A 17,784-nucleotide genomic window follows, 5' to 3' on the forward strand; every position below is an offset into this window, starting at 1 on the left:
GCACTGGATTTTCAGAATTATTTATCCCACATAATAGCCTTATATCCTTTGGCCAACATTTCTTTATTACCCCCCAGCCCCTTATAATCACCATTCTACTCTTTTTTTTTTTTTTGAGTTAAAAAAAAATACAGAAAATTTTTAGATTTCACTTGTGAGATCATGAAGTATTTTTCTCCCTGTATCTGGCTTAATTTTTTAGCATAATATCCTCAAGATTCATCCATGTTGTCATCTGTGGCAGGATTTCCCTCTGTTTTAAAGACTAAATAATAGTCATGTGTGTGTATGTGTGTGTGTGTGTGTGTGTGTTGTAAAATGGCATATAACATTCGTACCTCAAAGACTGTTTTGTGTATACAAATAACTAATAAATGGTATTTTGGAAATAGCATGCAGCATATAAATTACCAGAAAAGTACCAAATATTTTCAATAAACCATCAAAATTTTGGGGAAACTTTTCAACTTTTATTATTTACTCATTTCACTATTACTATTCTTCTGATTAAGACTACCCATAATATAGTGGCAGGATTTACAAGCTTGGATGTCTAAATTTCTTTTTATGGAAGCATAGGTACTAGATCAAACTTTTCTTCTATATATATGGAGAAGTCATTGGAGGAAGATCCTGTGATTCTGATCTCAAGAGTTTGCTTTATCACTGAAGTCCTAAAATGACCTCCTAGTAGATCAATCCAATTTAGAAAGAGTGAAGGTAATTTTGAATATATAGCTTATTGTAGTTAATAAAGACTTTTACCATAGAGAAGTTCCTCTTGTTCCTAAGAGTTTCAAAGTTCAAATGCTAGTTTATCGTTCTTTCTTAGAGAAAGAAACACAGCAGAGGTATACTTTTGCTTCAAATTGCTTTTACGCTAATGGGCAAATAAGTTTTACATTGTTCTACATTCATGGTTTTTTATTGGATTTTAGTGGATGTAGAAAACTCTAATCGTGTTACCTTAATTTAATAAGATATTTTTAAAAGGTAATGACTGTCACTGAGCCTGTTTCTGTGATTCAGAGTCTTCTCTGATAATTCATCAAGTTTGGATTCTCTATAATTATAAGGCATTTATATTCTTTTCTCAATGTACTTATATTACTTTATGTCAATTGCCAGAATACTTCAGGGCAGAATAAGTTGGGCCTTTATTTCTCCCTGCTGCTTCCTGGGTAATTGTTTGAAGGATACTATGAAGACTCTTTTTAATTCCTTTCACTTTGAGGTAAGCCTTTATAAAGCAGGTCATGATGCAGAAAGCAGAGACTTGTGCTGAGAATGACATTGTTTCATAAAAATGTCAATGATTATTAATTCATAGAAGATTTGTGAGGCAAGTGGAAAGACCTGATAAGCCTCATTTCCTTGACCATATTCATTTTTTATCCTGGAATATAAATTTTGCTAATCACTATTTAAAATTGCATTTGCCTTTTATCCAGCCACAGCCATGTTCATTTTAATTAGTTCAAGTTTGTGGGATGTGAAAGTGTTTTCCAATTCATCAAGATGTTACTATACTAATTCTTTCCAGAGTCCTTAGCATTCCTGAAAAAATAGAGTACTTCATAACAGATTAAAGGGAACTTTTAAAGGCACTTGCCTTACACATGTACTAAAGGAGTCTGAAAATGTATAATCCTAAGGAAAATACCTTACTTCCAAACCTCTTGCCACGGAAAATCCAGCAATTTTAAGAAATAATCATGACCCTACATTGGGCTCTAAATATGCTGAATTAGAATAAATCATTAAGAGCACATAGTGCTGTTTCAAAACAGCCTCCCATTGACCCAAAGACTGTTAACCTGCAAGTAATGTTCTTTCCAATGTCAAATTCTCACAACTTGCTTTCCGATGCTGGGTATATACTCTGAAGCTCTTCTTGAATTCAAAGGTCAGGGAACTGACATTTTAATATCAGCAACATAACTTGGGGAACTAGCAGAAAGATAAACACAGTAAGTCACTTGTCCAATCTTGACAAGTAATATGGCTGCTGCAATGTTAGGTATCCCAAGTGAAAACAACAGATGTTAGTATCTGCTGTGTGTAAGAGATCCTGGCAGGTTATAGCCAGAATCAGAATGAGCATCTTGAATGCCCTTAAAAAAAGCTATTAGACTAAAAGTATCATCACCCACAGCAGTAATATCCTTCCTCAGAATTCAAATCACAAAGTCTAAGAATGGGCAGAATTAAATGCCAGTCTTTGGAGACATTTTCCTGAACCACCAATATTTTTGTGTCAATCAGTGCTGCAATTGAGTTTTAAGTGGATTTAAGCCAAGAGTGGAGAGGAAGAATTTTTAATGAAGGTTTTAAGTGGGTTTTCATTTAACTTAATAATGAAACTTTCTCCCAAACCTCACTGAAGTGGTCATTTAAAACATATAGATCTATTCAAATACATTTTTCTAAAGCAAGACTTCCTAAACTGGTTATGATGAATTCTAAACTTTTCTAGAGCAAGGAGTTTGATTCATTCTTTCCTGTTTTTCACAGGATCAGGCAAAATGGTATGCCCAAAGTAGGTGCTCAGTTCCTATTTGTTGAATAAAGAATGCTATTAACATATTATGAACTTGCTGAAAAAACCCTATGAGACCCTGACCCAATGCCTATGCTATTAAAGGGAAACTCACCTTCAGTCTTGTTTTTTTACCACTCTCTTCCACTTTTCGAGGACTTACTTCCTTATGGAATTCCTGCATTGGGGACAACTTCCTCTTTCCTTTGTCATCTCAGTCCTAGTCACAGTCCAATCCCAATTCAAGCCCTATATTGTTTATAAAATCTTCTTCTACTGTTCAGCCCAAAAAGCTATCTGAGTGATTGTTAAAACTCAGTGATTTTTCACTTCTCTAGTTGTCAAATAATGTCACGCTTTGCTGTACAAAGACTTGATGGTGAGGATCATGTCTTTTTCACTCCTTTTTCTCTCAGGTTCCAGCTTACAGTGAAGAATGAGTATGAATAGTCATATGAATACATATGAATAAAGATATGATGGTATCCTGAAACCTAGACAGCCCAGTTTACTTGGGGGTTCAATTCACTTCCATTAATGGCTCAGGCTCAGATCTAGGCTCTAATTATGAGGGCTACTCCAGACCTTCTCTAAATAGAACAGATGTGTGATTTTCTTGAAGAATTTTTGCTAACTGCCTGTAATATATAACCACAGACTCACAGAATTCAGTCTTTGATATTTGTAAAAGTTCTACATTGATACAAATGTCTCTCTTCTTAAAAATCAGATATGCCAATTTTCATTTTGCAAGAGTGAATTGAGACTGATGTGTAAAAATGTCTTTTGCATTTATTTGAGAATATGTGCAATTCCTTTTTGCATTTTTTGGATGTCCATATTCCGTTGCAAGCTGTCCTCTGGTATACCTGTGACCTAAAGGTCACAGCAAGTAGAAAGAAGAAATGCATTATACCCAGTTTTCTTTTCCATTGACTGACTGAAGTGAAATTTCCACAAAGCAGGAAAGTAAGCCATTTTCCCTTAGGCCTTGAGTTTGTGATGTTAACAATCGTTAAATGAAGTCAACTTGACAAAATGGACCACCTCCTCTATAGGAGAATAAAGGCTGTTAATTTATACATTCTAGATTAGTAAGAAATGCAAAAGAGAACCAGAAAGAAAGGGAGAAAATGAAAAAGGATAAAAACACAAGAATAACAGGATGTGAGCTATGTAACTCCATGGAGGTTTTTCATCTCTTCAGTTGATATGGAAGAAGATCCAGTCTTCACTACAACCCTACAGTAAAGTTCAGTTTTTTCCAAATTATCCCAAACACTCAATCATACAACTTTTTTGTGTGCCTGACACTCTATTTAGTGCAAACTTTATATAAGTAAACAAACAAAAGCCTTTATCCTTATATATATTCCAGTGAGTGACCAGGACAGTATAATAGTGTGCATTAATTGAGCAAGTACTAAGTGCCAGGTGCTTCATTAGTCATTTAATCCTCAAAACAACCTCAAGAGGTAGAAGTATTTCCCCTCACTGTTAAGAGGGACATACCAAATAGGATTTAAGTACCAGAGTGCTAACTTACGTGGTCCAGAATCTATCCCACTTCATAGATGTTATTGAAAAGTCCAAACTAAGAAAGATTTGGCTCTTGGTAAATTAGTTTTGACTGTTATTAATTTTATACCATGAGTATTATTTTATGCAGAACTGCTAGGTAATAATTGGCAGGGTGCATGTTCTCTTGTTAAACACTTTACCTGTTACACTAATGCAGCTTTTGCCACCTGCAGTGCCCCCAACCTTCTGTCAGTATAAGGTTTTACTTGTCTGGAAAATATAATTTTTTTTACATATTTATTTATATTCAAAAGGACAGGTTTATTATAAAAAAGAGAAGGAAATTCAAAGATGCTTACCAGGACACAAGCGAGCAGATAGAGCTGCCCCTGAAAGGGACAGTTTTGTTAAGAGGGGCCTGCATAGTCTCAGAGGGCAGTCTTGGGGAGAGAGCTGCCTCTGCTGCTTTGCAAAGGAAGAAGGTTGGTGAAGAGAAACTCCTGCATAGGCACAGGTGGGCAGAAGACCTGCTGCCTGGAAAATATAATTTTAAACCATTTCTAAATATCTTCAAACAAAATGTGTTCCAGTGACCGACAAAGATTGCTCAGTGCTTTCTTCCCTCTGAGCTCTGTCTGAGCTAAGTTCCTTTTCGTTGGTTCTCACCTATCCATTTTCAAAGGCGTCTAAACCTTGATCCAGAAAGCCCCTAGGCTGTTGTCAGTGGGGTTCTTGGCAGGGCTAAGGCTCATCACCAAGCAGGTGGTTATCAGCTATGGACACAATTGTTTTCAGAAGTTTCCAGAAATGCGGTGCTGTTCTTCAATTGCTGGGATTCCTTTACTTGGACAGCTGCTTGAGAAGCATTAGAATTTCACATGGAGTGGGAAAGGCCAAAGCTCAGTGTCTCTTTAGCTCTCAACTCCCAGCACTGACTTATAGTTCCAGGAAGCCCTGTGGGGAAATGAAAGAGAGAAATCTAGACAATAAGACCTCCGCGGACCTGCAGAGTATACACACTGCACTATAGCATAAAGAAAACAATATGCATTTTCTGTGCCTCTGAGGATTTTATATTCTAAAGGAGAAAGGGGAAATATTTCGAAATATCCAGCTCAGTCAATAAGCCATACACATAATTAGAGCTATGTAACCACTGGAGAAATGTATAACTATAGCAGCCTTCTTTTATGAAAAGCAATTTCTTTCTAGAAGCCATATAACATTGCGTTTGAAAGTGTACTCTCTGGAAACATACTGTGTGGATTAGAATCTTAACTCTTCAATTTGGGAAACCATGTTGTCCCTGTGTGTAAGATGGGAATAATAATGGTATTTCCCTTGTGGTAGCATTGTTGTCAATTAAAAGTACTTGCATTGAGTGAGTTAATATATAGGATATTTTTGGTATCAGTAATTGACTAATAAGAGTTATGGCAAGTGCTGCTTTTAGCTAGTGTCCCATTCTGCTTGTCTTTAAGACAGATCTGAAGTATGTGTGACTCATTTCTCCATTACATTTGTAGCAATAATAATAATAATAATAATAAATAATTCCTCATGTGATAAATGCTTAATGTGGAAAGGAGATAGATCCTTAACAAATTTTTGAAGTTGATATAATTTTAAACTTCATTTTAATATGAAGAAAATGAAGGCTGAGAGGTTTTGTATTTTTCAGAGACTGAAATCCAAATTTGTCTGACTTTTTGGGAACTTGTTTTCTATGAAGACCATTTGTTTCTTCCCTTCAACCATGAAAGACTATGGGGGAGAATGTTCAGCATTTGAGATGGGATGTGATAATGGACAAAATTTTCTGGTAAGTGGATAGAGGAAGGAACTGAATAGCTCTCTAAATATTATAATAGAAAGCAATTGACATGCAGGTATTAGGAGCAGAGTTTTTTATTGTTGTTGTTGCCTCTGAACTTTAAGAACCTGAACCATACAACAGAAGTTGACTCAGGTTGTGTTTCCCATTTCTAAATTTCCTTTCATTAATATTTATGAGAAGGAAGATGAATTTAAAAGGCAGAGTGTCTGAGACCAGAGTTTTGAAATTTTGTCAGGTTTTGGTCAGAAAAATATAAAAACTGATGGAGCTATCAGGCAAGAAGGAGAGAAAGGATCTATGTATCCTGGGACAGACATTCTGACTTGTACTAGGCAGAGAAGCATCATCTTTACAACTGAAGGCTGAACCCCGCATGGTCAGCCCAATCTACTTTTAAGAGATCTAGATTGAGAAAAGAGTTTGATGCTACAAGAGGCATCAAGATAAAAGATCAAGGCTAAAGTTGTATTAAGTTAAGTCCTTTGGGCCAGACTGAAAAAATAATAAGTTTATTCAAATGGCTTATGTACTATCTTATGAAATCTTCAAGGATGTATAGATGGGTTCCAATTAGGACAAGTTTGTTGCTGTTTATGGACAGTCTTTGAATTTAATATACAATAATGAATAAACTACTGGTGGGCTCCTCCTAAATCACAAGGTCATCAGAGAAGAATGCCTGAGTATTTGCCTGAATATGTATCTAGACCATATCTTCATAATCTATTCATCTGTTTTGGGACACTGAGGCTGTTTCCATATCCTGGCTATTGTCAATAGTGCTTTAATGAGCATGGGAGCACAGGTTTCCATTCAAATTAATGTTTAATTTAATGTCCTCTCTGTTTCTGTATCAGTTTTGCTCAGATAGAAATGAATAATAAATCTGAGAGATTAATATACTTTCTAAATTCCTCTAACAAAGGAATGTAGAATGATCCATAAAAGGATAAGGATAAATAATATTAAGGAAAATAAGAATGGAAGGTTTGGCTTGATCTTCATAATTTGGTGATGAGGGCCTCCCTGGTGGTGCAAGGGGTTAAGATGCAAGCTATGAAGCAATCCGCAGCTACTGCAGTACAAGTATGATCCCTGGGCAGAGAGCTACCCACATGGTGCAGCAGACCCCTCCTAACTTGCCCGCTGTTCCACTCAGCAGTGTATTTCAGTCAATCTATTCCCCACTCTGTCTCTGGCGAATCCTCTCACCACCCCCCCACCTCTGGCCTATATCCCAGTTCTTGTATGCATAAATAGATAAATTTTTAAAAAAATAATTTGTTGATGAAATTTTAAGTCACAAAATAGTTCTTCAGGATACAATTACATCTCGATAAATACTTAGTTTTATGTGATTCAGATAGTTGTTGCCTGTCCTACATTTTATTCATTGTAATGGCTACTGATTTTCCTGAAATTTCACTCCAAAGGCCGGTCATTAAAGGTAACTGTAATGTGTTTAACTTGGTGATCAGGTCCTTCATTATATTCTGCATTAGTAGAATGCAGAATATAACCAAATTTTAATACTTTATCATTGTTAGCTAAGGAACCATTTTTTTTTTTTAATGATTGTCCACAATATACTTTTACAAAATATGCATAGGTAGTGGTTTTTCAGGCATGAAGACTTCAGAAGAGAACATCCTATAAACATAAGGAATTTTATGTTTGGGTTGGACATGTATCACACCACTTTTTTCCCCCATTATTTATTCTTTGTAATAAAATGCATCAAATTCCAATATTAGATTTATGCAACAGCAGGTAAGAGTTTTGTATCATTCGCCCCTTCTCTACACATAAAGCAATAGTGCGGTGTTGTCACTGGAAAGCTGTTGTACTCTATGGAGTGGTGAGGAAGTTTTCTTTTGATGAGACTGAGGACAGGCTTCTTGCTTCCTTCTTCTACAGAGACAAGTGAAGTAGCAATCAAAATGGGTAATTCCGAAAAGAAAGAATAAAAAGGAAGTAGCCCGTGTTGGCCTCTTAATTATCACATTAGACTGCAGCCATTTAATACGGTTTGGCGCTTGATTGCATTCCTTGTCTCCTGAGGTGTAGGAGCGTCTCCCATCATGGCAGAGTTGTTGATGCAAAGATGCTCTGAAAGACTTGTTCTTGTCTCATTCTTTCTCTGCCTCATTAACTTGTTCATTTTAATGATTACATCTTCATAAAGTCTAACATTTCAGTATCAAATGTTCTGTTCTTAAATTAAGCATTAAAAAAATAGGGGAGGGAGGTTGATCGTCAGACAATCTGTCCTCTTCTATTTCAACACTTACATTGCTTTCAATTCATTATTTTGGAGTATGCAGGAACCTGTGTACCCCTGTGTCCTTACCATCTATTAATGTAATTGGGATTTCATTTGTTCCTGTATTCAACACATATTTATAGTGCTCTTTTCAATATTCAAGGCCCTGGAGAGAGGTTTTAAAGAAAAGAAAGAGAAGCTTTGATCCCTCAAAAGACACATGTCTCCTTCCCTAAAATGAACCATATTTTAGACAATCCTGTTAACAGGGTTACCTTACTCTAGGAGAAAGAAAGAAGCCTTGAATAAAGGCTTGGAAGACCAGAAGTAGACACAGGAAAGGAAAAGGAAATTAGGGAAATTCACCCATGCTTATCTTCAATAACTGAATCTCTGTATTTATATTTTGTGTATTTTTTTTCTAGATTTGTTGTATTTGCATAAAAATATCAACAAAATGAAAATATACTGGTGTGGTTAAAAATGAGAGACATGGGAGATAGTTACCAAAAAATGATTGGGTATTCTTAGGAAGCTTAGGACAGTTAATTTTTTTAAGTCAATTAAACTGGTATTTCATTTCAGTATAAATTAGATCCATGGTGATCTAATTTAAAAGATTCTAGTATGATTTTTCTTTCTAGAGAATAAAAATACAATCTGTGTATAGATGTCATCATTAATTTTCTCTTACACCCTGCTTTAAATGAAGTCTATCAACAGTAACTTTGTTATGTCATCAAAATTAACAGATATTGAATATTTGATCAATTAGAATATGATAATTTGCTTTATATTGGAATAAATACTTTCCCATATTATATAATGGCTACTTTTCATCTACATCCATGTCTTTACAATATCCATTATAATTCTGATCTATCAAGAGAATTTTTAAAAATTTGATTTTGTGTTAATTTTTCACTCTTCAATACTATTTTGTTGCCATTTATTGAATAATTCAACAAATATTTATTGAGAGATTAATGTATATCAGATAATATTTTAGGTGCAAAGAACTTGGCAATAAAAAGTGACAAAATTTTCTTCCTTCATAGAACTTAAAATTATAGGAAAGAGGACAGAGAAGTGATAGTATATCAAGTTATGATATGAATTATGGAGACACAGAAACAGATAGCGTAGGGTATGTAGAACCCTCTACGTTACAGGAGCAGCATTGAACTTGGGAAGAAATTGCAGTGAAATCGGTGGCTACAGCACAGGGAGAAGAGGTAGGAAATAAATATAATACTACAAAAGAAACCATGCCTTGGCACTTTGGGGCACTGAAAGGCTTCAGCTTTTTCTCTACAGAAAGTGAGAAGTCAATGGACAATTTAAGTCAAGTTGTAATATAAACTAACTTACACTTTAATAAATTTTAATTTTTTTCAAGATCTATTTATGCATGCATACAAGAGCTGGGGTACAGGCCAGAGGTGTGGGGAGTGAGAGGATTCACCAGAGACAGAGTGGGTAACAGAACAGGCAGATGTACTGAAATACACTGCTGACGGGAGCAGCGGGCGAGACAGGAGAGGTCTGCTGTGCCATGTGGGTTGCTCCTTGGCCAGCCGGGGATCGAACTCATGCTGCAGAGGCTGTGGACATCTTCATAGGTACCATCTTAACCCCTTGCACCACCAGGGAGACCCCAATTTTAATATTTTAAAGAAAGTTGCTGTTTTGAAAATACATTGAAGAGGTCCAAGAATAGAAGTAACAATAACTGTTGACTATTGCAGCCGTCCAAGCAAAAATTGATACTGGTTTTTGACCACATGATGGCAGTGAAAGTGGTCAGATTCTGAATATATTTTGATTAGATCATGTAACTTTTTGATTGGATATGAGATGTGAAAGAGAGAGAATTCTGAGTCAACCTCTTTATTTAGGATGTGAGCAGCCAGAAAAATGGGATTTTTATCTCCTGAGATGGGGCAGGCTGCAAATGTAGACTTGAGGGTGGGAATCAGGGGTTGGGTAGTGGTTGTGTTATCTTTGAGATATCTACCGGACAAGCAAGTGGAGATATTAAGTAGACAGTTGAATAATTGAATTTGTAATTTAGGGGAGAAGTTCTGGCTGGAAATATAAATCTAAGAGTCATCAGCATGCAGATGACTTTTAAAACAAAGAGACTGGATGGAAGTATGTGGGGAACAAGTGTAGAGAGAAAAGAGGTGATATCCTAGGACAAAGCTCTGGAGAACAAAAACCTTGACAGATGCAAGAGTTGAGGAAGAGTCAAATGAGATTAAATAAGGGCAGCCAATATAGCTGGAAGAATTGAGCTATGCCATGAAATTCAATTCACCTTCCCAAATGTTTATTGTCTTTTTTGATTTCCTCTTTTGTGAATTTCCTGATCATATCTTTGCCCATTTGGTGATTTTGTTAATATTTTGCAAATGGAAAATTTCACATTAGATTCTGATTTTTGCTTTTCTTGAAAAAGAACATGTGGCAGTTGCCAACATTTTCACAAGGTAACAGTTGAGGGAACTTAGAGTAAATGCTTTTCATTTCTGCAACCTTGAATACTCTTTATGGAATTATTACTAGCCCGTTTTACTTACTTATTTTACTTTATTTTATCTGACCTCGAGAAGTATATCTGAACTGGGGGTCCTCCTTTGAGAACCACCTGACCCAGTTTAGAAATCCAGGATACATCTGAGTTTCTCTTGGAAATACTGTTCAATAAGATTAAGCTTTGTTTAAATAACACACACAGCAATTCTATTAGATAAAAAGGTAAATAAAATGCAAAATAGCCTTCAGTTTATTTTACAGACAAATCTTTCTTTTTGGTAATTCCAAAGCATGAAAATCAAGAGTTTTAGAAGCAGACAGTGGTTGATTTTTAACCCAATTCCAAATACTTCTATAGTTGGGTCTCAGAAATTCACCAATACTATGTGATTGATTTTACACAGCAGCCTTCCCTAATACACTTAAAACATATTATTATTTTTTGGCCAATATATGCTTAATAACCTAACATTGCAGTCCAATTTCTAAAAACATCTACCATATAAAGGAAATTATACATACATTTTGATTTTGACAACATTTGCAGTTGATAAAAAAAAATACATTCATTAACACCTGCCTTCCTTAAAGGTTAAAGTGGTGACAACACTGACAAAAATAATAGAAAACCTAGAAATACGAGGGAGAGGTAAGGTATGAGGGATTTTTAAGGAAGATCAGTAAATGAGATATTCTGGCGCATTTCTTCACTGATGAGAATCTGGAATGCAGGACTGATGCTAAGGAAGTGACTTATTTCCCCCGGGCACTATGTCTGCTCTTCTGGTATCAACTACCACATAAATATTCATGTCTGCTTCGATAGCATAGCCTCCAAGACTGCTCACTTTAGGCACGGGTAAAGCAGAGAAACAAAGATATAAATACATATTAACTTACTGGTGTTCTTTGTACAAAATGAACTTCAAAAATGAGTCTACCTAAGCTGATTCATTTCTATTTTGATGTTATATCATCACATTATTCTTATATATTTTTATATTATTTGAAGAAGGCATGAAAATAAATCAACCTCCTAAATTCAAACTGAATACTCTTATCACTTATTTTTTATTCTTTTGACAAATATTTATTGAGCACCTACTATGGGACAAGAACTAGAAATAAAGCCATCAAAAACTTCTGCTTTGTACTGACTACACTGTTCACACGCAATCTATGTTTTATTTAGCTCTACCCATCATGTGTATATGGATATATCCTCAGTTTACTGTTTTCCCAGCACATCTCTCCTCCTCAAGGAAGTTTAAAGTTCTGTCTTCTGTGCTATTTCTTTTTTTTTTAAAGATTTATTTATTTTATTTATACAAGAACCGGGGTACAGGCCTGATGCGTGGGAGGGTGAGAGGATTCACTAGAGACAGAGCGAGGAGTAGAACAGGCAGACTGACAAAATACACTGCTGAGAGGAGCAGCTGGCGAAACAGGAGAGGTCTGCTGCGCCATGTGGGACCCTCACCGGCTGGCCAGGATCGAACTGGCGCTGCAGAGGCTGCAGACAGCTTCACAGTGCGGCGCTCAATCGCCTGTGCCAACAGGGGAGGCCCTGTGCTATTCCTTTTTTTGCCATCACTAGGCTAATCCCAAGCAGTGGCAGAATTAGGGACCTGAGGGCAGGATGGCAGGAGAATTCTCTAAAAGATATAGAAATAAAAGCAACATTGGCGTATTTCCTATCAGAAGTCCAGATATTTGTCCTTCATCTTCCCCCATGTAGACTTTGGAAAGGCACATATTATGTTTACATTTTTTATATGTTTCTCTTACTGTGATCCAAGGCTGTATTAAGACAATACCTTGATCTTCCTTTGATGAGTGCTACAATTACACTCAAAGTCAATAGAAGATACAGGAAAGGAAAATCAAAGGAAAGAAACAGAAGTATTCAGAGGTAATTGAACAAAGTAAATAATCTAAGCAGTTATAAAGACTAAGGAGACTAGGTGGGATATTGAATTGAGATTTTGGCAGAAGAAAGATTTCTATGGTCCTATAACTGATGAGAAGTTTATTCATCCCTTAATGGAGAAGAGTTGAAAGATATTAAGGGTTTAAAGGAGTAGATAAGCATGTTAAGGAAGAGTTTAAAAGCTTTTGAGTTTTCTGAACTCTACAACACATTTGATTTAACTAAATAGTTATACATTTGAACTGACAATACAGTCTCTGTATAAAATATCTTGATAAACTGTAACATTATCATCTCAAAAGCATGGCTGGGGATTGGGAAAGTTGTGGAAATCACCACAGACCTGAACTATAAGGAAACATGAATCCAGAGAGATAAAGATAAAGTGTTAAAGCAAGTGATTACTAGGGGATGAATGAAAATCACTTGTGATTTAGAAGCTAGAATTTGAAGACTTATGTGCATGCAGGGTAGAGGAATCAAATGCAGAGACTATATTAAAGACAAAACTATTAAAAAGTGGCACATACAATGGATATCAGTTGGGAAACTTATTTACCTCAATTTTGGCTCCAGGGAAAGCAATTAGCTAGATAGTTTGATGATGAATGAATGGATAGATGGATGGATCGATGGATGGATGGATAGACAGAAAAATAAAAATCTCACCATGAACAATAGCCTAACCATATAACCGTAGACATTCCTACATACATGTCCTGAGTTGGAGTTCATAGTAATTATATGACCAAAAAGGCTGAGATAAATAAGAATTTTAAAAGGTCTGCATTTACCTACTAGAATTACAACTAAAACTAACATTCATATTGATAGAAACTGGAGCAAAGTTTTTAAAAGTCTTTAAATTCTTGAGGGAAAAAAGTCACTGTCGTCTTAGAATGATTACCCAGAAAAAAAATGATCATAATTTTGGACCAAATGAAGACAAAATAAAGATGCTTTCAAACATTAGTAACAACAACAAATGAAAACACTAAGTTTACTGATAATAAATATTTACTGAAAGAATTTATAAAATTATGCCAAAGGGAGAGGGGAAAGCATCCTTAAAGCAAAGTATGAAATTTAAGAAAGAATGGTGAGCAAATACTGGTAAAGTTGAGTGTAGAAGGACATTTTAGGAATAGCCAAGACTTTCTGGATATGAGTAACTTGCCCACATGGAAGCCAATGCAACATCTTACACTCCACCATGCAGGTAACTTCGGAGCGAGGTTTGCACAATTTGTCTTGGGACAGTTCATTAGTGAATTTGAGGGAAGTCTGTTGTAAAAAGTAAACAGTGGTTTTCTTTCCATAAATTATTGCAAAGGATGAGATAGAAATTATAATACATCAGAGAGCAATGTGCTTACGGTACATAAAATGAGGGCTGAAATTCAGCACCGAGTAAACCAATTACATTGATTAGAGCTGAAACCAAATAAAAAATTACCAAGTTGAAAAAAAAAAGTTGAGGGTAAAAGAAATAACACTGACTGCTTAAAATAACAATAAACATGATATCTAAATGTGGAGTTGAAAATATGGAGGCAAAACTGCCTCTAAGTATCTATGGATACTTGTGCTGTGAGACACTCTATTTATAAAGACCTAATAATTTAGTGCCATATTGGCACATGAATACACATGCTAAGCAAGAAAGAGAGCCCAGAAACTTACCGATCTGTCTGTAGAACTATTTGCCTTGACAGATTGGTGGGGGGAAATGGACTGTTTAGTAAATTGGTTTTACAGTTGGAAAACAATGAATGAGGCCCATGACTCAGACCATGAAAAAAATTCAGTTCCAGAGGCAGCTCCATGTGGCATGCAAAACTCAAACCACTTTGCTCTACTGGCTCTAAGTATTTTAATCAATGTGCGGATCTCCTGGAGAGGAAGGCTTACTGTTTTCACAACCCAGTCTTTATTTGGGTCCTGCAAGAATACTCCCAACAATGGTATCACCTTTCTTGGTCTAGTGAAATAAAGAACTATATTTTGATTGAATTGGGTAAGAGATTTGTCAATACCTTCACGTTTATTTCCATGGTGGTATTTGATTGTTTATTAATTCCTATAATTAAAATTTTTTACTTTGATATGTATATTGTTTTATAATTATGATATGATAGTGATAGCCATATCGAGTAGAATTAATCACTCTTAATGGCAGATGGTTCCAGAGAACATCGAAAGGGCAGACGCTACCGAAAAAGAAAAATCCCCAAACCTCTTGTCATCCCTTAAAAATGTATTAAACACAAATTAGAAGCCTTCATTTGAATGTAGATGACTCATTGCATCTGTGCCTTGATAATCCCCTTCACCCTTAAGATTTTCTGTAGTGTGACAGCAACATCACTTTGCCCTGCAATGAATTAGTCTTCTTATTTTTCCAATTAATATAGAAACATATTATCTCCTGAATTGATCCCCCAGGACAGCATTTTCCAGACTTTTTAGCTTAAAACCCCATTTTTGTCTGATATACAGACTCATGGGATTTCCTAAATTATCCCATGCCACATAAACATATAAAGAAAATAGAGAGGAGTTCTGAGAATTTAAGGTTGAGTTTTTGTGTAGCTGAAGAAGATGGTTGGAAATCACTAACAAGGTGTATAGCAAAGTGCAAGAATAGAGTGCAGACATGGCCCAATTAGGATGTCCCAATTTTGGTGTAAAATCTTCCAAAAGGAGTATCAATGTGCCCAACATTTTCTCCAGTTCAGAATTACGGAGCCTGTAGCCCTACACTGATATCTTCTCCTCCAGGGAGGCTAGTCATTCTTTTATTCATTATGTTATTCATCAATACCACAGTCTTAATCTGATCCATATTTCAGTAATGAAAAGGAAACTTAGCGACAGTTCGCAAAACAAAAAACAAAAACAAAAACAAAAAAACCCTCTGCCTTTAGCTTTGTTTTCTGTGTTCTTGATAAAATTTGGGATTTTTCATAAGAAATAGGAATATCAGCAGTAGCATTCTCGTTAAGGAGATGCATATGTTTACTCTAACCTTTTCCAATAAATATAGGAAGCACATTAAAAGTACAAAATATGGCCTTAGTATTGCCTTTCATAGGAACTGCTAGATGTTGTCATTATAAAGCACAAAAGTTGATAACCTTTTGTGTGTTTCCAATTTCTAATCACTTCCTTTCTCAGACTCAGAAAATTAGGTTGACAAAGTGAAATTTAAAAGTTTCAGCAGCTAGTTTCTCAGTCCTTCATCATTAATTTAATCAGCATCAAAAAAACTATGGTAAAGGGAAAGAATTTCGTGAACATGAATTATAAAAATAGCCATATATGTAAGTCCAAGTTTCCCCCTCAAATAATCTTTTTTTTTTTTTAAACATTTTTTTATGCTTTTTTTTTTATAGAGGCATGTTTTATTTATTTATTTATTTTATTTGCTAGTTTGTTTTGTTTATACATGCACTGGGTACAGTCAGAAGCATGGGAGGGTGAGAGAATTCACCAGAGCCAGAGCGGGGAGCAGAGTAGGCAGAAGGACCGAAGTACACTGCTGAGGGGAGCAGCGGGCGGCAGGAGAGGTCTGCGCGCCATGTGGGACCCTCCTCTGGTGGCCAGGTAGCAGCCGGGGATCGAACCAGCGCCGCAGAGACCACAGGCAGCTTCGCAACCCAGTGCTCAACCACTGTGCCACCGGGGAGGCCCTCAAATAATCTTTATCAAGGTTCAAACGATTTTTCAGTTCCTTTTTCACTTAGCTTCATGAATTGACTTGTGTTAAATGGTTTGAATTGCTTTCATTTTCTTTATCAATTGTAAAAATAAATCATGGTCTTTTGAACATTTGAAAAATACAAGAAAATAAATGAAAATATTAATAACCTCTGATTACCACACCTTCCAGGGACAATGAAAAGCTTCTGTGTGGCATAAAAAAAATTAACAAAATGAAAAAGCAACCTATGGAATGGGAGAAAATATCTGTAAATCATATAGCTCATTTGGTTAATATCTAAAATACATAAAGAATCCTTTCAACTCAATAGCAAAAACACCCAAATAACCTGATTTTAAAATTGGCAAAGTTTTCGAATAGATGTTTCTCCAACAATGACCTACAGGTATATGAAGAGATGCCCAATATCACTAATTATAGGGAAATGAAAATCCAGACCACAATTAGGTGTTACCCCATATCTGTTAACATAGCTACCATTAAAAAGAGAAAGATAAATATTCAGCAAAGATGTGAGGGAAAGTGGAACTCTTGTTCAGTGTTGGTGGGAATAAAAATTAGTGCTATATTCAAAATGGAAAACAGAATGGAAAGTCCTCAAAAAATGATCCAGCATCATTATTTCATTCTCAGTTCTTCTTTGCCTAAAAGTAACTACAAGGAAAATATTCTGGTCATTTCTCTAGGTGTCATATCTATGGGGCTTCCATATATATGAAGTCAATTTTTTTTCTCCTTTTATTCTATTTTACATCAACATTACCAGTCAAGAAACATAGAAGGGGGGGAGGAGAAAAGATTTTGTCCCCTACGTTCTCTTTCTTCATTGTTAAAAATAAAATCATATGTATAGTTATACACACACACAAAAAAAAAAGATCCAGCAACCCTTCTTCTGTGTATGTTTTCAGAATTGAAATCAAGATCTCAAAGAGATATCTGCACTCCCATGTTCATTGCAGCATTATTCACAATGGCCAAGATATGGAAGCAACTGTTGATGGAGAAATGAGTGAGCAAATGTGTTGTCTACATCCCGTGGAATATTACTAAGCCTTATTAAAGAAGGAAATATTGCTATTTGCTACAGCTTGCATGAACCTGGAGGGCACTATGCTAAGTGAAATAGGCCAGTCCTAGGACACTTACAGGAAATACTGAATTAATCAAATACACAGAAGCAGAGAGCAGAGTGGTAGATGCCACAGGTTGGGGGATGGGAGGAGTACTGTAGTTCAATAGGTACAAAACTCCAGTTATGCAAGATGATTATGTTCTGGAGATATGCTATACAACCTTATGCTGATAGTGGTTAACAGTACTGTATGATACACTTAAAACTTTGTTAAGAGGGTAAATCTCATATCAGATGTTCCTATAACAATAAAAAAGAGAGACCAGCAAAGAGATTCTGTCCATCCGTCTTACCCCC

General features: G+C 35.7%; 1 long non-coding RNA gene across 1 annotated transcript in view; it reads left to right on the forward strand.

Moving 5' to 3' along the window:
* Nucleotides 1–17,486, forward strand: part of LOC129145312 (uncharacterized) — a 105,209-nt gene extending 87,723 nt beyond the window's left edge. Inside the window, exons 4-6 of the long non-coding RNA XR_008550702.1 lie at nt 1,129–1,234; nt 5,742–5,882; nt 17,264–17,486. This is a non-coding gene — a long non-coding RNA (uncharacterized LOC129145312). The remainder of the gene's footprint in view (nt 1–1,128; nt 1,235–5,741; nt 5,883–17,263) is intronic.
* Nucleotides 17,487–17,784: the final 298 nt, after the last annotated feature.

This window comes from Talpa occidentalis, unplaced genomic scaffold (genome assembly GCF_014898055.3).
Source record: "Talpa occidentalis isolate TD23 unplaced genomic scaffold, MPIMG_talOcc4v2.1, whole genome shotgun sequence".
In the NCBI taxonomy this organism is placed as follows: domain Eukaryota; kingdom Metazoa; phylum Chordata; class Mammalia; order Eulipotyphla; family Talpidae; genus Talpa; species Talpa occidentalis.